At 55.1% G+C, this 24,816-nt stretch overlaps 1 protein-coding gene across 1 annotated transcript in view; it reads right to left on the reverse strand.

Annotated features, from left to right (window-relative positions):
* Positions 1–24,816, reverse strand: part of Rasa3 (RAS p21 protein activator 3) — a 117,792-nt gene that overhangs the window by 91,624 nt on the left and 1,352 nt on the right. The window lies entirely within an intron of this gene.

Consider the following 24,816-nt stretch of genomic DNA (forward strand, 5'->3'; position numbering starts at 1 on the left):
GTACTGAGCACCTGGTGGACATAAAGGCCTCACACTGGAACATGAGGAGAGGTTGGGGAGGTGCTGAGTACCTGGTGGACATAAAGACCTCACACTGGAACATGAGGAGAGGTTGGGGAGGTGCTGAGCACCTAGTGGACATAAAGACCTCACACTGGAACATGAGGAGAGGTTGGGGATGTACTGAGCACCTGGTGGACATAAAGGCCTCACACTGGAACATGAGCAGAGGTTGGGGAGGTACTGAGCACCTGGTGCACATAAGGACCTCACACTGGAACATGAGGAGAGGTTGGGGAAGTGCTGAGCACCTGGTGGACATAAAAGCCTCACACTGGAACATGAGGAGAGGTGGGGAGGTGCTGAGCACCTGGTGGTCCTGTAGACCTCACACTGGAACATGAGGAGAGGTTGGGGAGGTACTGAGCACCTGGTGGACATAAAGGCTTCACACTGGAACATGAGGAGAGGTTGGGGATGTACTGAGCACCTGGTGGACATAAAGGCCTCACACTAGAACATGAGCAGAGGTTGGGGAGGTGCTGAGTACCTGGTGGATATGAAGGCCTCACATTGGAACATGAGGAGAGTTTGGGGAGACACTGAGCACCTGGTGGACATAAAGGCCTCACACTGGAACATGAGGAGAGGTTGGGGAGGTGCTGAGCACCTGGTGGACATAAAGGTCTCACACTGGAACATGAGGAGAGGTTGGGGAGGTACTGAGCACCTGGTGGACATAAGGACCTCACACTGGAACATGAGGAGAGGTTGGGGAGGTACTGAGCACCTGGTGGACATAAAGGCCTCACACTGGAACATGAGGAGAGGTTGGGGAGGTACTGAGCACCTGGTGGACATAAAGACCTCACACTGGAACATGAGGAGAGGTCGGGGAGGTGCTGAGCACCTGGTGGACATAAAGGCCTCACACTGGAACATGAGGAGACGTTGGGGAGGTGCTGAGCACTGGTGGACATAAAGGCCTCACACTGGAACATGAGGAGACGTTGGGGAGGTGCTGAGCACCTGGTGGACATAAAGGCCTCACACTGGAACATGAGGAGAGGTTGGCGAGGTACTGAGCACCTGGTGGACATAAAGGCCTCACACTGGAACATGAGGAGAGGTTGGGGAGGTGCTGAGCACTGGTGGACATAAAGGCCTCACACTGGAACATGAGGAGAGGTTGGGGAGGTACTGAGCACCTAGTGGACATAAAGGCCTCACACTGGAACATGAGGAGAGGTTGGGGAGGTGCTGAGCACCTGGTGGACATAAAGGCCTCACACTGGAACATGAGGAGAGGTTGGGGAGGTACTGAGCACCTAGTGGACATAAAGGCCTCACACTGGAACATGAGGAGAGGTTGGGGAGGTACTGAGCACCTGGTGGACATAAAGGCCTCACACTGGAACATGAGGAGAGGTTGGGGAGGTGCTGAGCACCTGGTGGACATAAAGGCCTCACACTGGAACATGAGGAGAGGTTGGCGAGGTACTGAGCACCTGGTGGACATAAAGGCCTCACACTGGAACATGAGGAGAGGTTGGGGAGGTGCTGAGCACCTGGTGGACATAAAGGCCTCACACTGGAACATGAGGAGAGGTTGGGGAGGTACTGAGCACCTAGTGGACATAAAGGCCTCACACTGGAACATGAGGAGACGTTGGGGAGGTGCTGAGCACCTGGTGGACATAAAGGCCTCACACTGGAACATGAGCAGAGGTCGGGGAGGTACTGAGCACCTGGTGGACATAAAGACCTCACACTGGAACATGAGGAGAGGTTGGGGAGGTGCTGAGCACCTGGTGGACATAAAGGCCTCACACTGGAATATGAGGAGAGGTTGGGGAGGTACTGAGCACCTGGTGGACATGAAGGCCTCACACTGGAACATGAGGAGACGTTGGGGAGGTACTGAGCACCTGGTGGACATAAAGACCTCACACTGGAACATGAGGAGAGGTCGGGGAGGTACTGAGCACCTGGTGGGCATAAAGGCCTCACACTGGAACATGAGGAGAGGTTGGGGAGGCACTGAGCACCTGGTGGACATAAAGGCCTCACACTGGAACATGAGGAGAGGTTGGGGAGGTGCTGAGCACCTGGTGGACATAAAGGCCTCACACTGGAACATGAGGAGAGGTTGGGGAGACACTGAGCACCTGGTGGACATAAAGGCCTCACACTAGAACATGAGCAGAGGTTGGGGAGGTACTAAGCACCTGGTGGACATGAAGGCCTCACACTGGAACATGAGGAGAGGTTGGGGAGGTACTGAGCACCTGGTGGACATAAAGGCCTCACACTGGAACATGAGGAGAGGTTGGGGAGGTGCTGAGCACCTGGTGGACATAAAGGCCTCACACTGGAACATGAGGAGAGGTTGGGGAGGTGCTGAGTACCTGGTGGACATAAAGACCTCACACTGGAACATGAGGAGAGGTTGGGGAGGTGCTGAGCACCTGGTGGACATAAAGGCCTCACACTGGAACATGAGGAGAGGTTGGGGAGGTACTGAGCACCTGGTGGACATAAAGACCTCACACTAGAACATGAGCAGAGGTTGGGGAGGTGCTGAGTACCTGGTGGACATGAAGGCCTCACACTGGAACATGAGGAGAGGTTGGGGAGGTGCTGAGCACCTAGTGGACATAAAGACCTCACATTGGAACATGAGGAGAGGTTGGGGAGGTGCTGAGAACCTGGTGGACATAAAGGCCTCACACTGGAACATGAGGAGAGGTTGGGGAGGTACTGAGCACCTGGTGGACATAAAGGCCTCACACTGGAACATGAGGAGAGGTTGGGGAGGTACTGAGCACCTGGTGGACATAAAGGCCTCACACTGGAACATGAGGAGAGGTTGGGGAGGTACTGAGCACCTGGTGGACATGAAGGCCTCACACTGGAACATGAGGAGAGGTTGGGGAGGTACTGAGTACCTGGTGGACATAAAGACCTCACACTGGAACATGAGGAGAGGTTGGGGAGGTACTGAGCACCTGGTGGTCCTGTAGACCTCACACTGGAACATGAGGAGAGGTTGGGGACATGCTGAGTACCTGGTGGACATAAAGACCTCACACTGGAACATGAGCAGAGGTTGGGGAGGTACTGAGCACCTGGTGGACATAAAGGCCTCACACTGGAACATGAGGAGAGGTTGGGGAGGTGCTGAGCACTGGTGGACATAAAGGCCTCACACTGGAACATGAGGAGACGTTGGGGAGGTGCTGAGCACCTGGTGGACATAAAGGCCACACACTGGAACATGAGCAGAGGTCGGGGAGGTACTGAGCACCTGGTGGACATAAAGACCTCACACTGGAACATGAGGAGAGGTTGGGGAGGTGCTGAGCACCTGGTGGACATAAAGGCCTCACACTGGAACATGAGGAGAGGTTGGGGAGGTACTGAGCACCTGGTGGACATGAAGGCCTCACACTGGAACATGAGGAGACGTTGGGGAGGTACTGAGCACCTGGTGGACATAAAGACCTCACACTGGAACATGAGGAGAGGTCGGGGAGGTACTGAGCACCTGGTGGGCATAAAGGCCTCACACTGGAACATGAGGAGAGGTTGGGGAGGCACTGAGCACCTGGTGGACATAAAGGCCTCACACTGGAACATGAGGAGAGGTTGGGGAGGTGCTGAGCACCTGGTGGACATAAAGGCCTCACACTGGAACATGAGGAGAGGTTGGGGAGGTACTAAGCACCTGGTGGACATGAAGGCCTCACACTGGAACATGAGGAGAGGTTGGGGAGGTACTGAGCACCTGGTGGACATAAAGGCCTCACACTGGAACATGAGGAGAGGTTGGGGAGGTGCTGAGCACCTGGTGGACATAAAGGCCTCACACTGGAACATGAGGAGAGGTTGGGGAGGTGCTGAGTACCTGGTGGACATAAAGACCTCACACTGGAACATGAGGAGAGGTTGGGGAGGTGCTGAGCACCTGGTGGACATAAAGGCCTCACACTGGAACATGAGGAGAGGTTGGGGAGGTGCTGAGCACCTGGTGGACATAAAGGCCTCACACTGGAACATGAGGAGAGGTTGGGGAGGTGCTGAGCACCTGGTGGACATAAAGGCCTCACACTGGAACATGAGGAGAGGTCGGGGAGGTGCTGAGCACCTGGTGGACATAAAGGCCTCACACTGGAACATGAGGAGAGGTTGGGGAGGTACTGAGCACCTGGTGGACATGAAGGCCTCACACTGGAACATGAGGAGAGGTCGGGGAGGTGCTGAGCACCTGGTGGTCCTGTAGACCTCACACTGGAACATGAGGAGAGGTTGGGGAGGTACTGAGCACCTGGTGGACATAAAGGCCTCACACTAGAACATGAGCAGAGGTTGGGGAGGTGCTGAGTACCTGGTGGACATGAAGGCCTCACACTGGAACATGAGGAGAGGTTGGGGAGGTGCTGAGCACCTGGTGGACATAAAGGCCTCACACTGGAACATGAGGAGAGGTTGGGGAGGTGCTGAGCACCTAGTGGACATAAAGACCTCACATTGGAACATGAGGAGAGGTTGGGGAGGTGCTGAGAACCTGGTGGACATAAAGGCCTCACACTGGAACATGAGGAGAGGTTGGGGAGGTACTGAGCACCTGGTGGACATAAAGGCCTCACACTGGAACATGAGGAGAGGTTGGGGAGGTACTGAGCACCTGGTGGACATAAAGGCCTCACACTGGAACATGAGGAGAGGTTGGGGAGGTACTGAGTACCTGGTGGACATAAAGACCTCACACTGGAACATGAGGAGAGGTTGGGGAGGTACTGAGCACCTGGTGGTCCTGTAGACCTCACACTGGAACATGAGGAGATGTTGGGGAGGTGCTGAGCACCTGGTGGGCATAAAGGCCTCACACTGGAACATGAGGAGAGGTTGGGGAGGTACTAAGCACCTGGTGGACATAAAGGCCTCACACTGGAACATGAGGAGAGGTTGGGGAGGTGCTGAGCACCTGGTGGACATAAAGGCCTCACACTGGAACATGAGCAGAGGTTGGGGAGGTGCTGAGCACCTGGTGGACATAAAGGCCTCACACTTGAACATGACGAGAGGTTGGGGAGGTACTGAGCACCTGGTGGACATAAAGGCCTCACACTGGAACATGAGGAGAGGTTGGGGAGGTGCTGAGCACCTGGTGGACATAAAGGCCTCACAATGGAACATGAGGAGAGGTTGGGGAGGTGCTGAGCACCTGGTGGACATAAAGGCCTCACACTGGAACATGAGGAGAGATTGGGGAGGTGCTGAGCACTGGTGGACATAAAGGCCTCACACTGGAACATGAGGAGAGGTCGGGGAGGTACTGAGTACCTGGTGGGCATAAAGGCCTCACACTGGAACATGAGGAGAGGTTGGGGAGGCACTGAGCACCTGGTGGACATAAAGGCCTCACACTGGAACATGAGGAGAGGTCGGGGAGGTACTGAGTACCTGGTGGGCATAAAGGCCTCACACTGGAACATGAGGAGAGGTTGGGGAGGTACTGAGCACCTGGTGGACATAAAGGCCTCACACTGGAACATGAGGAGAGGTTGGGGAGGTGCTGAGCACTGGTGGACATAAAGGCCTCACACTGGAACATGAGGAGAGGTTGGGGAGGTGCTGAGCACCTGGTGGACATAAAGGCCTCACACTGGAACATGAGGAGAGGTTGGGGAGGTACTGAGCACTTGGAGGACCTGGAGACCCCACCCGGTCACTGCAGAGGAGCCATGGTGGTCCTGCAAACCACTTGTTTCCTCTGAGCATGGCCGTCCCCAGGAGCTGGTGTGTTCTCCAGGTTTAACCCCCTCTTAGGCACAAGGAAGGTCTGGCTGGAAGTCGAGTGTCCTCCCTTTGCTCAGAACCAGGTCAGAGGAAGCGGACTGAGGCCTGTCTTCACCCGGCAGGTTTTCTTGATTTGTCTCTCCCGTCAGGGAGATGTCCTCGTATGGGTACGCACACAAGCCGTGTTCATGCTTGGGCTGGTCCAGATCTCCAGCAGCCTTCTGTCCCTCCTCCAGCAGACATGTGGCTAACAGACACTGCTGGACACGGATGGAGCCTGGCATGATGGAGGGAGCTTGCTGACACTCACAGCTGGCAGAAGCTTGAGGGGAATTGGCAGAGAGAGGAGAGGCGATCCCCAAGGTCCCCGCCGTGTGATCCACGTGCACCACACTCTTCAGTGACAACCTGACAGAGAGGGAGGCTGTCAGCATGAGGAACACGGAGGAGGTGGCTGTGGCAGTGAAAGGAGTGCAATGCCCGTGTTTGTCATGAATGCACACGTGTGACAGACGTGCACAGTCCCGCTGCACACATGCATTCACATGCACACCTCCCCTCATAGGCCTGTGTCACCTCCAGAGGCCAGGGCAGTCTGTCAGAGTCGCCGCCTGCATCGTGGTTCTGCAAGATGTCACCCTTGGGGAGGGATAGGTGAGGGGTCCACAGCATCTCTCTCCTAGGCCTTGCAAAGACTCGTGAATCTGCAATTATCTGGAGTAAGAATGTTTAAAGGCGAAGGACGTGAGGTGGCTCCTTTCTCTTGCAGCCTCAGAGGCTGAGTCCTTTTGGGTGGGAAACCGAAACCTGCCCTGGCACAGGAAGGGCGGAGTCGCATGTTTACTCACCTTGCAGGGCAGAGCGCTTTGTGGGCTCGGCCTGCTGTCAAGGGCGGAGGCTGAGGTCAGAATCGACCGCAGGAACTCTGAGCGACCTGTGGACGTCCCAGGGCAGGAACCCTCCCTGCAGATGGGAAGCTGTCAATTGGGACCTGAAGCTTTAGGGGGAGCCCCGGAGCCAGGCTGCACCTCGCTGCCATCTGCTCCTCTCTGCTCACTCGGTCTCAAGTCTCCCCTTCCAGAACGTTCTGATCACTGGGACACCAGCAGGCTTCCCACGGACCCATGGCCTTCCGCCGTCTGAGAATTTGGGCCACAGCCATCCTGTGGGTGGCCTTCCTGCCACGGCCGTGAGAGGAAAGGAGCCCAGGCTTGGAGTGTCAGTTCCAGAATGGCTCAAATCGCTCAGGGACAGACCCACAGAAGGGACACACTTATGTCCTGGCACCACACAGAAAACGCACCAGGCAGTGCTCATGGCACAGCTAAGACCGTCTGACACTCACACTCTCCCGAAGCTGCACTTCACTAAGTCTGGTTCCTTTAATTTCTAAAAATTGATTTCAGAACTCTCAACTAGAGCGTGAGCTGCTCACGAGCTGGAGGTGCCAGAGCAGCAGACCCCAAGACGGAATAGCCGGAATCTGTGAGCCGACGTAAAAAGCCCTTCTCTAAAATCACATCTCATGAGCTACAGAGCTCCAGTGAGACGAGCCCACGCACTCTAGTCCACGGTGCCTACCACGAGGCGGCAATGCTGCCTGCAGAAGGCTTAGAGTCTGCTTCCACTGCTACGCCCTGCCCGGGGTCAGGTCTGGGTGCGGAGATGGCTTCTTAAATTCCTGAGGGGGTTAAGGCATGAAGAGAGGAAGGAAGAACTCAGAGGTGCTTGCTGCCCTGTGAGAGTCCAGAACTGGAGTCTCCTTCCTGCCTCGGCTCTGCTTCCTAGCAGAACTTCCATGCCTCTAGCTCTGCTCAACAGCTCCTTCCACACCCGGCTTTTCCGTGGGGCTCCTGGAACTGACCAGCAAGGCAGCCTCAGGGCTGCTGTGTCCGCCTTCTCCACCCCCTGCTAAATGGAATACGAGCGGCCAGGCTAGGTACTCAATGCCACCATTCCAACTTACTTTCCTTCCAGGTCGCAGGGAGAGAAGGGACAGCGGCTTCTGGTGCGGCCCAGAGGCTCAGCGGAGGCAAGTGCGTTGAGTGGCCTTTTCTATGGGTCAATGCTAAGGGGATCTGCAGGGTCCACCACAGGCCAGACAGCGGCTGTGGCCACTGTTCTCTTGGTGGGCACCCAACTATGCCCATGGCTGTAGCAGCAAAAGTAGCCCCAGATCATCAGTTCTCTGCTGTTTGTTCAAGACACTGATCCCAGGCCCCAGAAGCTGCCCTTGGAAGTCACCATTAGGCCACCACCATGGGCAATTCCGAAAACCAACTCACCCAGAACTCATGGGTTTATTTAAGGAAGCTGTGAAATTATAGGGAAATCACACATATTTCGAGAGCCATTGTCTCTTCTTTGTCTTAAATTTCCCCTTAAGAAATGAAAAGAGACCACTCAGCCACTCCACTCAGCCACCCAGCCTCCCACCTCCTTTCCTGTCTGGCAGACCAGCACCATGGCCCATCACTACCCAACACAGACCCTAAACTGTGGTTGAGTGAAGCAGGTCTGCGGTTTCAGAGCACCTTCCTTTTTGTTTCCTAACAGTGTGTGCTGGCGACCTGAGCCTGGGTGCTGGTCTCTCACCTCCCTCCCCAGGTACCATGAGCTTGCCCACCTGTCCCGCCACCTTCTCTACCAGCCGTCAGCCTCTGGGCCCTGCTCAGCTGCCTACCACTGGGTTTGACCTGCAGTAACACAGTCTGTGTCCACGCAGGCACCAGGGGCTCGGGCTCCGAGTTTGGTGTCCTAATTCACTAGCTTCCAGAGCAGCTGGGGATCAGGGTTCTGGTGGCAAGAATGGCCAGAGGTCTGGCAGAAATGGGTGGCATCTGACCGTGCCAGATTTGAACAGCCGCCTAGCCTCCTCTCTGAACAGAGCGGGGAGTCTGGTGACTAATGATCAGAGGCTAGAGAGCAAAATCCAGGGACATCTGGAGGAGAAGGGCCCCAGGTCAGGAGGCAAACACTGCTTCTGGACCATTGAGCCAGAGAAGAGCCATGGGCAAATCTGCAAATTCTGTGGCCAGTCTGGCTTCATTCTGCAGAATGACAATATCCGTCTGGTTGCTGAAGATACTAGAGTCAGGTGTGAGACAGAGGAGCATGTGCCCGTCAGGGGAGAGCAGCAGCAGTCTCACTCAGCTGAAGCCAAGATGGGCACCAGGCTCTCAACTGGAAGCTCATGTCCATGAAGAGCCAAGAGGAAGGAGCCATGGCCTTCGAGCTTGACTGGCCACTTCCAGGAGACCATGGAGGTGGACACCTGAAATCTCAGGACCTTAGCCAGATCATGGCAGACATCCAGGCCCACCACGAGGAGACGGCTCAGAAGCAGAGAGAAGTACTGGTCCCAGCAGATGGAAGAGAGCACCGCAGTGTCACCTGTAACCACAGAGATGAGTGCTGCACAGGGAGGGTCACAGAAATGGGATTCACCCCTGTCCTTGAGATTGACCTGGCTCAGAATACATCTCAAGGCCAAGTTAGAGAGCAATCGAAGGGATGTGGAGACTCACGGCAGCATGCAGCTGAAGCAGCCAACAGCTGCAGAGACACAGGCCGAGAGCAGCGCCCAGCCTAGGACAGGAGGCCTGCGGAGCATGAGATCAAGCTGGAGGCCGAGATCGCCACCTGCCGCCACATTCTGGAAGACAGGGTGCACCTCAGTCTCCACAGTGCAGCAGCTCCCTGCAACCATCTGAAGACCAACACTGCAGGGTCTCATATGCAAAAACACAGAACTGCTAAGGCACGGAGAGACAACAGGAACAGGGGATGATTTGATGAGTTTTGCAAAGGAAAAGATTAGGTACTTTTATTGCACATAGAATTGTAAGACAGCAGTCACGATTCACAGCATTGCCCAGAGCCATCAACAGGGTTTCTAGAATAACATGTATCACTCATCATTGTAAAACAGCATTTCCATCCTCGGACCAGCTGCCATACTTGTCCACTCAAACACAGGAAGTTCTCCCTGCAAGTGGCAAATCCCAGCCCCCAAGTCCCTGAGGTAGAGTGACGGAAGGAAAGAGCAAAACTGAAACCCTGAGCAGTTGCAAACGTTTGTCAAGGACGACTCTCGGGAAGGAAGAGCTGCGTGCGTTCAGGTTGTTGTCACTGGAAACATCATGTCACTTCAGTGCACTGACAAAGCCAGAATCCCGTTCTTCATATTTCAGCAATAGACTTCTCAGAATATTGATCTGTTTTTATCAATTCACTAGACCTGGCCCAGAAATAGACTTTGTCCTGTTGAGGTAATTTCTTGTGTTTTCTACTATTGTTAATAGGATTGGTTACTTAGGAAAACTGTCTTAAAAGAATTAAGTTCTTTTTGTTGGTTTTTAAAATTTATTTTATTTTACTTTTTGTTACCGGGGAAACACTCGACCACTGAGCCACAACCCCAGCCCTATTTTGTATTTTATTTAGAGACAGGAGCTTACTGAGTTGTTTAGCTCTTGCTTTTGCTGAAGCAGGCTTTGAACTCACTATCCTCCTGCCTCAGCCTCCCAAGATGCTGGGTTTACAAGTGTGCATCACCACAGCCAGCTAGAATCAAGTTTTTTTAAAAAAGACCTGTTGGTTTTAAAGTGATCCGTTTGTAACTCTGGTTAAATGAGCGAATATTATTTTACAATGAAGAGTGAAACTGATTTTTCAATTCTGGGGATGGACCCAGGGCCTACCTGTGGAAGGCCAGCTCTCCACCACTGAGCGACACCACCAGCCTGTCAGGAGTTTGGACCATGGTTATTCTAACAGCCTGGTGGGGGGTCTCCTCCTTTCCCACAAAGAGCCTAAAGCTTGATGCCCAGAACAGCCAGAGGTGACCTCAGAGTGGCTTTAGAGCCAGAACTCAGAAAGTCATCTGCACACACTCCTTCCTTAAGGCAAAATACGTGCATCTGGCTAAAAAGGCACAGGATGGGACACATCACTTTTTCAGTCAGCTCCTCTGGTTAAATGCCTGGGGCCCCAGATGGGTGGGAGAGACCTGGTTGCAAAATGAAATTATAAGGACTTTATGATAAAGAACCAGTGCCTGGGGAAAGTGTTCATCCACCTGCTTCCCCACCCCTTCAGGGAACCTAAGTAACCAGGGACCCTATCTCTTATGTTGTAAATAGCTGTCTCTAGGAGACTGACCATCTCTCTTGACATGTAACATGTCTGTGGGGGCTTTCAAGGACAGAGATGCAATAGACACCGGTGAATTTTCTTCTTATATTTTGTAAACTTTTTAGGAATGTAGGTGCATGTAACGAGCTAAAACTTATACTAGCAATTAAGTGATGTCACTTAATTAAGTCAGGTCACTTTGCCAATTAACTGCTGTCTACACTATAACCTCATAGGCCAAGTTCTTACAACTGTCGCTCTTAGGGAGATAAACTCAGTCATCTCGAGTTACTGCTGCCTGTGAAAAGGCCATTTCGCGATAACACTCACAGGTGTTTCATTGTTTTTGTTCTGCACCTATGAACTGCTTATAAAATTTCTGTGCCTGGTCCTTGGTCATGAAGGTCAAGAACTCTTACCCACCATGTTGTGACGGTTAAGGGGTGTTGTCAAATTTCCTGTCAAAACCCCTGCAACCCCAGCCCGGGGCCTAGGACGTCAGAGCACTACTCATATATGTCCACTGGTGTAAAGAGACCTGGGTTCGCCAGCCCTCCCGTGGTGCTCGGTCTCTTGCGGAGGGTGATTTTCTTATGATTTTCTTATGCCACTGTTGATTGACTTACTCATCAGACCAGGACCTACACAGGCTTTTCACCTGCAGAGGTGGGTTGGCTACTCTTCTGCAGATGTGCACCGCTGGAGGACAAAGGCCTGTGTCCCACAGGGCAGGGGTCCACAAGCCAGAGTAGAAGCTCCACACAATGGAGTCACTAGGGCAGGCACAGCTGAGGACTGCTGTTCTAAACACAATGGAGTCACTCAGGGCAGGCACACCCTGAGGACTGCTGTTCCACACACCACGGAGTCACTAGGGCAGGTACAGCCTGAGAACTGCTGTTCTACACACCATGGAGTCACTCAGGGCAGAAACAGCCTGAGGAGTGCTGTTCTACACACCATGTAGTCACTAGGGCAGGCACAGCCTGAGGACTGCTGTTCTGCACACCATGGAGTCACTAGGGAAGGCACAGCCTGAGAACTGCTGTTCTACACACCATGGAGTCAATCAGGGAAGGCACAGCCTGAGGACTGCTGTTCTACACACCATGGAGTCACTAGAGCAGGCACAGCCTGAGGACTGCTGTTCTACACACAATGGAGTCACTAGGGGAGGCACAGCATGAGGACTGCTGTTCTGCACACCACGAAGTCACAAGGGCAGGTACAGCCTGAGGACTGCTCTCCTAACACCTATGGATTTACTAGGGCACGCACAGCCTGAGGAACTGCTGTTCTACACATCACCAAGTCACTCAGGGCAGGCACAGCCTGAGGACTGCTGTTTCACACACCGTGGAGTCACTAGGGGAGGCACAGCCTGGGGACTGCTGTTCTACACACCATGGATTCACTAGGGCAGGCCCAGCCTGTAAGCTGCTGTTCTATACACCATGGAGTCACTAGGGCAGGCACAGCCTGAGGACTGCTGTCCTAAACACGATGGAGTCACTAGGGCAGGCACAGCCTGAGGACTGCTGTCCTACACACCATGGAGTCACTAGGGCAGGAACAGCCTGAAGACTGCTGTTCCACACACCATGGAGTCACTAGGGCAGGAACAGCATGAGGAGCGCTGTTTCACACACCATAGAGTCACTAGGGCAGGCACAGCCTGAGGACCGCTGTTTCACACACCATGGAGTCACCAGGTAAGGTGCAGCCTGAGGACTGCTATTCTACATACCATGGAGTCACTAGGGCAGGCCAAGCCTGAGAGCTACTGTTCTATACACCATGGAGTCACTAGGGCAGGCACAGCATGAGGACTGCTGTTCCACACACCATGGAGTCACTAGGGCAGGCACAGCCTGAGGATTGCTATTCCACACACCATGGAGTAACTATGGCAGGCACAGCCTGAGGACAGATGTTCTACACACCATGGAGTCACTAGGGCAGGCCCAGCCTGAGAGCTGCAGTTCTATACACAATGGAGTCACTAGGGCAGGCACAGCATGAGGACTGCTATTCCACACACCATGGAGTCACCCAGGGTAGGCACAGCCTGAGGACTACTGTTCCACACACCATGGAGTCACCCAGGGCAGGCACAGCCTGAGGACTGCTATTCTACACACCATGGAGTCACCAGGGCAGGCACAGCCTGAGGACTGCTGTTCTGCACACCATGGAGTCACCAGGGCAGGCACAGCCTGAGGACTGCTGTTCTACACACCATGGAGTCACTAGGGCAGGCACAGCCTGAGAACTTCTGTTCTACACACCATGGAGTCAATCAGGGAAGGCACAGCCTGAGGACTGCTGTTCTACACACCATGGAGTCACTAGGGCAGGCACAGCCTGAGGACTGCTGTTCTACACACAATGGAGTCACTAGGGGAGGCACAGCATGAGGACTGCTGTTCTGCACACCACGAAGTCACAAGGGCAGGTACAGCCTGAGGACTGCTCTCCTACACACCATGGATTTACTAGGGCAGGCACAGCCTGAGGAACTGCTGTTCTACACACCACCAAGTCACTCAGGGCAGGCACAGCCTGAGGACTGCTGTTTCACACACCGTGGAGTCACTAGGGGAGGCACAGCCTGGGGAATGCTGTTCTACACACCATGGAGTCACTAGGGCAGGCCCAGCCTGTAAGCTGCTGTTCTATACACCATGGAGTCACTAGGGCAGGCACAGCCTGAGGACTGCTGTCCTACACACCATAGAGTCACTAGGGCAGGAACAGCCTGAAGACTGCTGTTCCACACACCATGGAGTCACTAGGGCAGAAACAGCATGAGGAGCGCTGTTTCACACACCATAGAGTCACTAGGGCAGGCACAGCCTGAGGACCGCTGTTTCACACACCATGGAGTCACCAGGTAAGGTGCAGCCTGAGGACTGCTGTTCTACATACCATGGAGTCACTAGGGCAGGCCAAGCCTGAGAGCTACTGTTCTATACACCATGGAGTCACTAGGGCAGGCACAGCCTGAGGACAGATGTTCTACACACCATGGAGTCACTAGGGCAGGCCCAGCCTGAGAGCTGCAGTTCTATACACAATGGAGTCACTAGGGAAGGCACAGCATGAGGACTGCTATTCCACACACCATGGAGTCACCCAGGGTAAGCACAGCCTGAGGACTACTGTTCCACACACCATGGAGTCACCCAGGGCAGGCACAGCCTGAGGACTGCTATTCTACACACCATGGAGTCACCAGGGCAGGCACAGCCTGAGGACTGCTGTTCTGCACACCATGGAGTCACCAGGGCAGGCACAGCCTGAGGACTGCTGTTCTACACACCATGGAGTCACTAGGGCAGGCACAGCCTGAGGACTGCTGTTCCACACACCATGGAGTCACTCAGGGCAGGCACAGCCTGAGGAGCGCTGTTCTACACACAATGGAGTCACTAGGGCAGGCACAACCTGAGGATTGCTGTTCTACACACCATGGAGTCACTAGGGCAGGAACAGCCTGAGGACTGCTGTTCTACACACCATTGAGTCACTAGGGCAGGATGAGCCTGAGAACTGCTGTTCTACACACCATGGAGTCACTAGGGCAGGCACAGCATTAGAGATGCTGTTCTACACACAATAGAGTCACCAGGGCAGGCACAGCCTAAGAGCTGCTGTTCTACACACCATGGAGTCACTAGGGCAGGCACAGCCTGAGGACTGCTGTTCCCCACACCATGGAGTCACGAGGGCAGGCACAGCCTGAGGACTGCTGTTCTACACACCATGGAATCACCAGGGCAGGCACAGCCTGAGGACTGCTATTCTACACACCATGGAGTCACTAGGGCAGGCACAGCCTGAGGACTGCTGTTTTACACACCATGGAGTCACTAGGGCAGGCACAGCCTGAGGACTGCTGTTCTACACATCATGGAGTCACTAGGGCAGACACAGCCTGAGGACTGCTGTTCTACACACCATGGAGTCACTAGGGCAGGCACAGCCTGAGAACTGCTGTTCTACCCACCATGGAGTCACTAGGGCAGGCACAGCCTGAGGACTGCTGTTCTACACACCATGGAGTCACTAGGGCAGGCACAGCCTGAGGACTGCTGTTCTACACACAATGGAGTCACTAGGGGAGGCACAGCATGAGGACTGCTGTTCTGCACACCACGAAGTCACAAGGGCAGGTACAGCCTGAGGACTGCTCTCCTACACACCATGGATTTACTAGGGCACGCACAGCCTGAGGAACTGCTGTTCTACACACCACCAAGTCACTCAGGGCAGGCACAGCCTGAGGACTGCTGTTTCACACACCGTGGAGTTACTAGGGGAGGCACAGCCTGGGGACTGCTGTTCTACACACCATGGATTCACTAGGGCAGGCCCAGCCTGTAAGCTGCTGTTCTATACACCATGGAGTCACTAGGGCAGGCACAGCCTGAGGACTGCTGTCCTAAACACCATGGAGTCACTAGGGCAGGCACAGCCTGAGGACTGCTGTCCTACACACCATGGAGTCACTAGGGCAGGAACAGCCTGAAGACTGCTGTTCCACACACCATGGAGTCACTAGGGCAGGAACAGCATGAGGAGCGCTGTTTCACACACCATAGAGTCACTAGGGCAGGCACAGCCTGAGGACCGCTGTTTCACACACCATGGAGTCACCAGGTAAGGTGCAGCCTGAGGACTGCTATTCTACATACCATGGAGTCACTAGGGCAGGCCAAGCCTGAGAGCTACTGTTCTATACACCATGGAGTCACTAGGGCAGGCACAGCATGAGGACTGCTGTTCCACACACCATGGAGTCACTAGGGCAGGCACAGCCTGAGGATTGCTATTCCACACACCATGGAGTAACTATGGCAGGCACAGCCTGAGGACAGATGTTCTACACACCATGGAGTCACTAGGGCAGGCCCAGCCTGAGAGCTGCAGTTCTATACACAATGGAGTCACTAGGGCAGGCACAGCATGAGGACTGCTATTCCACACACCATGGAGTCACCCAGGGTAGGCACAGCCTGAGGACTACTGTTCCACACACCATGGAGTCACCCAGGGCAGGCACAGCCTGAGGACTGCTATTCTACACACCATGGAGTCACCAGGGCAGGCACAGCCTGAGGACTGCTGTTCTGCACACCATGGAGTCACCAGGGCAGGCACAGCCTGAGGACTGCTGTTCTACACACCATGGAGTCACTAGGGCAGGCACAGCCTGAGAACTGCTGTTCTACACACCATGGAGTCAATCAGGGAAGGCACAGCCTGAGGACTGCTGTTCTACACACCATGGAGTCACTAGGGCAGGCACAGCCTGAGGACTGCTGTTCTACACACAATGGAGTCACTAGGGGAAGCACAGCATGAGGACTGCTGTTCTGCACACCAGGAAGTCACAAGGGCAGGTACAGCCTGAGGACTGCTCTCCTACACACCATGGATTTACTAGGGCAGGCACAGCCTGAGGAACTGCTGTTCTACACACCACCAAGTCACTCAGGGCAGGCACAGCCTGAGGACTGCTGTTTCACACACCGTGGAGTCACTAGGGGAGGCACAGCCTGGGGACTGCTGTTCTACACACCATGGAGTCACTAGGGCAGGCCCAGCCTGTAAGCTGCTGTTCTATACACCATGGAGTCACTAGGGCAGGCACAGCCTGAGGACTGCTGTCCTAAACACCATGGAGTCACTAGGGCAGGCACAGCCTGAGGACTGCTGTCCTACACACCATGGAGTCACTAGGGCAGGAACAGCCTGAAGACTGCTGTTCCACACACCATGGAGTCACTAGGGCAGGAACAGCATGAGGAGCGCTGTTTCACACACCATAGAGTCACTAGGGCAGGCACAGCCTGAGGACCGCTGTTTCACACACCATGGAGTCACCAGGTAAGGTGCAGCCTGAGGACTGCTATTCTACATACCATGGAGTCACTAGGGCAGGCCAAGCCTGAGAGCTACTGTTCTATACACCATGGAGTCACTAGGGCAGGCACAGCATGAGGACTGCTGTTCCACACACCATGGAGTCACTAGGGCAGGCACAGCCTGAGGATTGCTATTCCACACACCATGGAGTAACTATGGCAGGCACAGCCTGAGGACAGATGTTCTACACACCATGGAGTCACTAGGGCAGGCCCAGCCTGAGAGCTGCAGTTCTATACACAATGGAGTCACTAGGGCAGGCACAGCATGAGGACTGCTATTCCACACACCATGGAGTCACCCAGGGTAGGCACAGCCTGAGGACTACTGTTCCACACACCATGGAGTCACCCAGGGCAGGCACAGCCTGAGGACTGCTATTCTACACACCATGGAGTCACCAGGGCAGGCACAGCCTGAGGACTGCTGTTCTACACACCATGGAGTCACTAGGGCAGGCACAGCCTGAGGACTGCTGTCCTACACACCATGGAGTCACTAGGGCAGGCACAGCCTGAGGACTGCTGTCCTACACACCATGGAGTCACTAGGGCAGGCACAGCCTGAGGACTGCTCTCCTACACACCATGGAGTCACTAGGGCAGGCCCAGCCTGAGAGCTGCAGTTCTATACACAATGGAGTCACTAGGGCAGGCACAGCATGAGGACTGCTATTCCACACACCATGGAGTCACCCAGGGTAGGCACAGCCTGAGGACTACTGTTCCACACACCATGGAGTCACCCAGGGCAGGCACAGCCTGAGGACTGCTATTCTACACACCATGGAGTCACCAGGGCAGGCACAGCCTGAGGACTGCTGTTCTGCACACCATGGAGTCACCAGGGCAGGCACAGCCTGAGGACTGCTGTTCTACACACCTTGGAGTCACTAGGGCAGGCACAGCCTGAGGACTGCTGTTGTACACACCATGGAGTCACTCAGGGCAGGCACAGCCTGAGGACTGCTGTCCTACACACCATGGAGTCACTAGGGCAGGCACAGCCTGAGAGCTGCTGTTCTGCACACCATGGAGTCACTAGGGCAGGCACAGCCTGAGGACTGCTGTCCTACACACCATGGAGTCACCAGGGCAGGCACAGCCTGAGGACTGCTGTTCTACACACCATGGAGTCACTAGGGCAGGCACAGCCTGAGGACTGCTGTTCTACACACCATGGAGTCACCCAGGGCAGGCATAGCCTGAGGACTGCTGTTCTACACACCATGGAGTCACTAGGGCAGGCACAGCCTGAGGACTGCTGTTCCACACACCATGGAGTCACTCAGGGCAGACACAGCCTGAGGACTGCTGTCCTACACACCATGGAGTCACTAGGGCAGGCACAGCCTGAGGACTGCTGTCCTATACACCATGGAGTAACCAGGGCAGGCACAGCCTGAGGACTGCTGTTCTACACACCATGGAGTCACCAGGGCAGGCACAGCCTGAGGACTGCTGTTGTACACACCATGGAGTCACTAGGGCAGGCACAGCCTGAGGACTGCTGTTCCACACACCATGGAGTCACTAGGGCAGGCACAGCCTGAGGACTGCTGTTCCACACACCATGGAGTCACCAGGGCAGGCACAGCCTGAGGACTGCTGTTCTACACACCATGGAGTCACTAGGGCAGGCACAGCCTGAGGACTGCTGTTCTACACACCATGGAGTCACTAGGGCATGCACAGCCTGTGGACTGCTGTTCTGCACACCATGGAATCACTAGGGCAGGCACAGCCTGAGGACTGCTGTTCCACACACCATGGAGTCACTAGGGCAGGCACAGCATGAGGACTTCTGTTCTACACACCATGGAATCACTAGGGCAGGCACAGCCTGAGGACTGCTGTTCCACACACCATCGAGTCACCAGGGCAGGCACAGCCTGAGGACTGCTGTCCTTCACACCATGGAATCACTAGGGCAGGCACAGCCTGAGGACTGCTGTTCCACACACCATGGAGTCACTAGGGCAGATGCAGCCTGAGGACTGCTGTTCCACACACCATGGAGTCACCAGGGCAGGCGCAGCCTAAGGACTGCTGTTCTACACACCATGGAGTCACTCAGGGCAGGCACAGCCTGAGGACTGCTGTTCTGCACATCATGGAGTCACTAGGGCTGGCACAGCCTGAGGACTGCTGTTCTACACACCATGGAGTCACTAGGGCAGGCACAGCCTGAGGACTGCTGTCCTACACACCATGGAGTCACTAGGGCAGGCACAGCCTGAGGACTGCTGTTCTACACACCATGGAGTCACTAGGGCAGGCACAGCCTGAGGACTGCTGTTCTACACACCATGGAGTCACCAGGGCAGGCACAGCCTGAGGACTGCTGTTCTACACACCATGGAGTCACTAGGGCAGGCACAGCCTGAGGACTGCTGTTCACACACACCATGGAGTCACTATGGCAGGTGCAGCCTGAGGACTGCTGTTCCACACACGGTGTAGTCACTAGGGCAGGCACAGCCTGAGGACTGCTGTTCTACACACCATAGAGACACTAGGGCAGGTGCAGCCTGAGGACTGCTGTCCTACACACCATGGAGTCACTAGGGCAGGCACAGCCTGAGAGCTGCTGTTCTGCACACCATGGAGTCATAGGGCAGGCACAGCCTGAGGACCGCTGTCCTACACACCATGGAGTCACCAGGGCAGGCACAGCCTGAGGACTGCTGTTCTACACACCATGGAGTCACTAGGGCAGGCACAGCCTGAGGACTGCTGTTCTACACACCATGGGGTCACTAGGGCAGGCACAGCCTGAGGACTGCTGTCCTACACACCATGGAGTCACTAGGGCAGATGCAGCCTGAGGACTGCTGTTCCACACACCATGGAGTCACTAGGGCAGGCACAGCCTGAGGACTGCTGTTGTACACACCATGGAGTCACTCAGGGCAGGCACAGCCTGAGGACTGCTGTCCTACACACCATGGAGTCACTAGGGCAGGCACAGCCTGAGAGCTGCTGTTCTGCACACCATGGAGTCACTAGGGCAGGCACAGCCTGAGGACTGCTGTCCTACACACCATGGAGTCACCAGGGCAGGCACAGCCTGAGGACTGCTGTTCTACACACCATGGAGTCACTAGGGCAGGCACAGCCTGAGGACTGCTGTTCCACACACCATGGAGTCACTAGGGCAGGCACAGCCTGAGGACTACTGTTCTACACACCATGGAGTCACTCAGGGCAGGCACAGCCTGAGGACTGCCGTCCTACACACCATGGAGTAACCAGGGCATGCACAGCCTGAGGACTGCTTTTCTACACACCATGGAGTCACCAGGGCAGGCACAGCCTGAGGACTGCTGTTCTGTACACCATGGAGTCACTAGGGCATGCGCAGCCTGTGGACTGCTGTTCTGCACACCATGGAATCACTAGGGCAGGCACAGCCTGAGGACTGCTGTTCCACACACCATGGAGTCACTAGGGCAGGCACAGCATGAGGACTTCTGTTCTACACACCATGGAGTCACTAGGGCAGGCACAGCCTGAGGACTCCTGTTCTACACCATGGAGTCACTAGGGCAGGTGCAGCCTTAGCACTGCTGTTCTACACACCATGGAGTCACTAGGGCAGGCACAGCCTGAGGAGTGCTGTCCTACACACCATGGAGTCACTAGGGCAGGCACAACCTGAGAGCTGCTGTTCTGCACACCATGGAGTCACTCAGGGCAGGCACAGCCTGAGGACTGCTGTCCTACACACCATGGAGTCACTAGGGCAGGCACAGCCTGAGAGCTGCTGTTCTGCACACCATGGAGTCACTAGGGCAGGCACAGCCTGAGGACCGCTGTCCTACACACCATGGAGTCACCAGGGCAGGCACAGCCTGAGGACTGCTGTTCTACACACCATTGAGTCACTAGGGCAGGCACAGCCTGAGGACTGCTGTTCTACACACCATGGGGTCACTAGGGCAGGCACAGCCTGAGGACTGCTGTTCTACACACCATGGAGTCACTAGGGCAGGCACAGCCTGAGGACTGCTGTTCTACACACCATGGGGTCACTAGGGCAGGCACAGCCTGAGGACTGCTGTTCTACACACCATGGAGTCACTAGGGCAGGCACAGCCTGAGGACTGCTGTTCCACACACCATGGAGTCACTAGGGCAGATGCAGCCTGAGGACTGCTGTTCCACACACCATGGAGTCACCAGGGCAGGCGCAGCCTAAGGACTGCTGTTCTACACACCATGGAGTCACTATGGCAGGTGCAGCCTGAGGACTGCTGTTCCACACACGGTGTAGTCACTAGGGCAGGCACAGCCTGAGGACTGCTGTTCTACACACCATGGAGTCACTAGGGCAGGCACAGCCTGAGGACTGCTGTCCTACACACCATGGAGTCACTAGGGCAGGCACAGCCTGAGGACTGCTGTTCTGCACACCATGGAGTCACTAGGGCAGGCACAGCCTGAGGACTGCTGTTCTACACACCATGGAGTCACTAGGGCAGGCACAGCCTGAGGACTGCTGTTCTGCACACCATGGAGTCACTAGGGCAGACACAGCCTGAGGACTGCTGTTCCACACACCATGGAGTAACTAGGGCAGGCACAGCCTGAGGACTGCTGTTCCACACACCATGGAGTCACCAGGGCTGGTGCAGCCTGAGAGCTTCTGTTCCACACACCATGGAGTCACTAGGGCAGGCACAGCCTGAGGACTGCTGTTCTACACACCATGGAGTCACTAGGGCCGGTGCAGCCTGAGGACTGCTGTTCTGCACACCATGGAGTCACTAGGGCAGGCACAGCCTGAGGACTTGTGTTCTGCACATCATGGAGTCACTAGGGCAGGCACAGCCTGAGGACTGCTGTCCTACACACCATGGAGTCACTAGGGCAGGCACAGCCTGAGGACTGCTGTTCTACACACCATGGAATCACTAGGGCAGGCACAGCCTGAGGACTGCTGTCCTACACACCATGGAGTCACTAGGGCAGACACAGGCTGAGGACTGCTTTTCTACACACCATGGAGTCACTAGGGCAGGCACAGCCTGAGGACTGCTGTTCCACACACCATGGGGTCACTCAGGGCAGGCGCAGCCTGAGGACTGCTGTTCTACACACCATGGAGTCACTAGGGCAGGCACAGCCTGAGGACTGCTGTTCTACACACCATGGAGTCACCAGGGCAGGCATAGCCTGAGGACTGCTGTTCTGCACACCATGGAGTCACCAGGGCAGGCACAGCCTGAGGACTGCTGTTCTACACACCATGGAGTCACTAGGGCAGGCATAGCCTGAGGACTGCCATTCTACACACCATGGAGTCACTAGGGTAGACACAGCCTGAGGACTGCTGTTCTGTACACCATGGAGTCACTAGGGCAGGCACAGCCTGAGGACTGTTGTTCTACACACCATGGAGTCACTAGGGTAGGCACAGCCTGAGGACTGCTGTTCTACACACCATGGAGTCACCAGGGCAGGCACAGCCTGAGGACTGCTGTTCTACACACCATGGAGTCACTAGGGTAGGCACAGCCTCAGGACTGCTGTTCTACACACCATGGAGTCACTAGGGCAGACACAGCCTGAGGACTTCTGTTCCACACACCATGGAGTCACTAGGGCAGGTGCAGCCTGAGGACTGCTGTCCTACACACCATGGAGTAACTAGGGCAGGTGCAGCCTGAGGACTGCTGTTCTACACACACCATGGAGTCACTAGGGCAGGCACAGCCTGAGGACTGCTGTTCTGCACACCATGGAGTCACCAGGGCAGGCACAGCCTGAGGACTGCTGTTCTGCACACCATGGAGTCACCAGGGCAGGCACAGCCTGAGGACTGCTGTTCTGCACACCATGGAGTCACTAGGGCAGGCACAGCCTGAGGACTGCTGTTCTACACACCATGGAGTCACTAGGGCAGGCACAGCCTGAGGACTGCTGTCCTACACACCATGGAGTCACTAGGGCAGGCACAGCCTGAGGACTGCTGTTCTACACCATGGAGTCACTAGGGCAGGCACAGCCTGAGGACTGCTGTTTCACACACCGTGGAGTCACTAGGGCAGGCACAGCCTGAGGACTGCTGTTTCACACACCGTGGAGTCAATCAGGGCAGGCACAGCCTGAGGACTGCTGTCCTACACACCATGGAGTCACTCGTGCGGGCACAGCCTGAGGACTGCTGTTCTACACACCATGGAGTCACTAGGGCCGGCACAGCCTGAGGACTGCTGTTCTACACACCATGGAGTCACTAGGGCAGGCACAGCCTGAGGACTGCTGTTCTGCACACCATGGAGTCACTCAGGGCAGGCACAGCCTGAGGACTGCTGTTCTACACACCATGGAGTCACTAGGGCAGGCACAGCCTGAGAACTGCTTTTCTACACACCATGGAGTCACTAGGGCATGTGCAGCCTGAGGACTGCTGTTCTGCACACCATGGAGTCACCAGGGCAGGCACAGCCTGAGGACTGCTGTTCTACACACCATGGAGTCACTAGGGCAGGCACAGCCTGAGGACTGCTGTTCTACACACCATGGAGTCACTAGGGCAGGCACAGCCTGAGGACTGCTGTTCCACACTCCATGGAGTCACCAGGGCAGGCATAGCCTGAGGACTGCTGTCCTACACACCGTGGAGTCACCAGGTCAGGCACAGCCTGAGGACTGCTGTTCCACACACCATGGAGTCTTTCATGGCATGTGCAGCCTGCTCTCTACACCTGTCTGATTATTAAGCATCTTTTTTGTAATTACAATTTGCGGATGCTTCCCCCTGTTTTGTTTGTTTTGTTTTTATTGATGACATATTATAATTTCATGTAACCTTACTTATTAATCTTACTCTGTAGTTTCTGTATCATTTTGAAAGTACTTTGTATCATATTGTATTTTAAATCTTTCATGTGTTTATTTATTAGTTTCTTTTTCTTCTACTAATTTTTTGTTTAACTAGGATTTACTTTGGTGTAATATGGGGGTGTGTTCCTACATTAATTTTCCCACTTGATATGCAGTGGTTTCACGTCCATTTGAGGTCATGTTTTCCTTAAGATTGGCAATGCCCTTTTATCCCCGGATTCTTGCATGAACCTCAGTGTGATTGGCTTCCTAATTTGTCCACTGGTCCATGCATTTATGAACCAGCACTAGCCTCACCACCTATTAGTCCTCTTCAGATACTTCTGGGCCAGTTTTGATTCTTCACCTTGTCTGGTTGGAAACAATCCAGGAGAGCGGGCCTTCTCCCAGGTCCTGCACACGTGGCCCCAAACCCTATCTGTTGCAAGCTCTCCAAATTGCTGCCCTAGGTATTCTTGTGCACACAGGATAGTCTTGCTGCCAGAGCCCTTGAGTGTCCTTCACTGTGACAGGCAAGTGCATTCCCTGGGCGCTTGTTGGTTGGGTGGGTGCAGCTGCCTGGTTGTCATGGCGCCTCTAAGGAAGCTGGCAGATCCTCCTGTTCCTGCGGGCAGTGGCTGCCTCTGGAGGGAACCTGTGGCCCAGCAGGCAAGGTCGGCTCTCCCCACCCCTGCCAGATCTCTCCCCTCCCTATGCACTCTCCTCTGGCCTCCTCTCTGATTCTCACTCCATCTGTGCACACACCCCTGCCGGTTCCTCTGTGACTGGACCTCACTGGGGCGAGAGCCCTCCCTGGATGCACTATTTATGGAGGTTCCCTGGGGCATGTCAGCGCCATGTCACAAAGGCAGGAAGCCCTTGTGAGTCAGGCTGGGTGTGTGCAGTGACAGTGACGGCCACGGCAGGGTGGGCGGTACACAGCACTGGGTCCCCAGCACCACCCTTACTGTCAACCTGTCTCGTCTGACCACAGGCTGCCTCCCAGGAGGACTGAGGGTTCTGGGGCCTGCCTGCCCCTCCTGGCACTTGTCCTGGCCCATTGTTGGTTAGACTCAAGGCTTATGTTGGCACTGGGGTGTGTTTCTCCTTCTATTAG

The sequence above is a fragment of the Ictidomys tridecemlineatus genome, chromosome 6 (assembly GCF_052094955.1).
Source record: "Ictidomys tridecemlineatus isolate mIctTri1 chromosome 6, mIctTri1.hap1, whole genome shotgun sequence".
NCBI lineage: Eukaryota > Metazoa > Chordata > Mammalia > Rodentia > Sciuridae > Ictidomys > Ictidomys tridecemlineatus.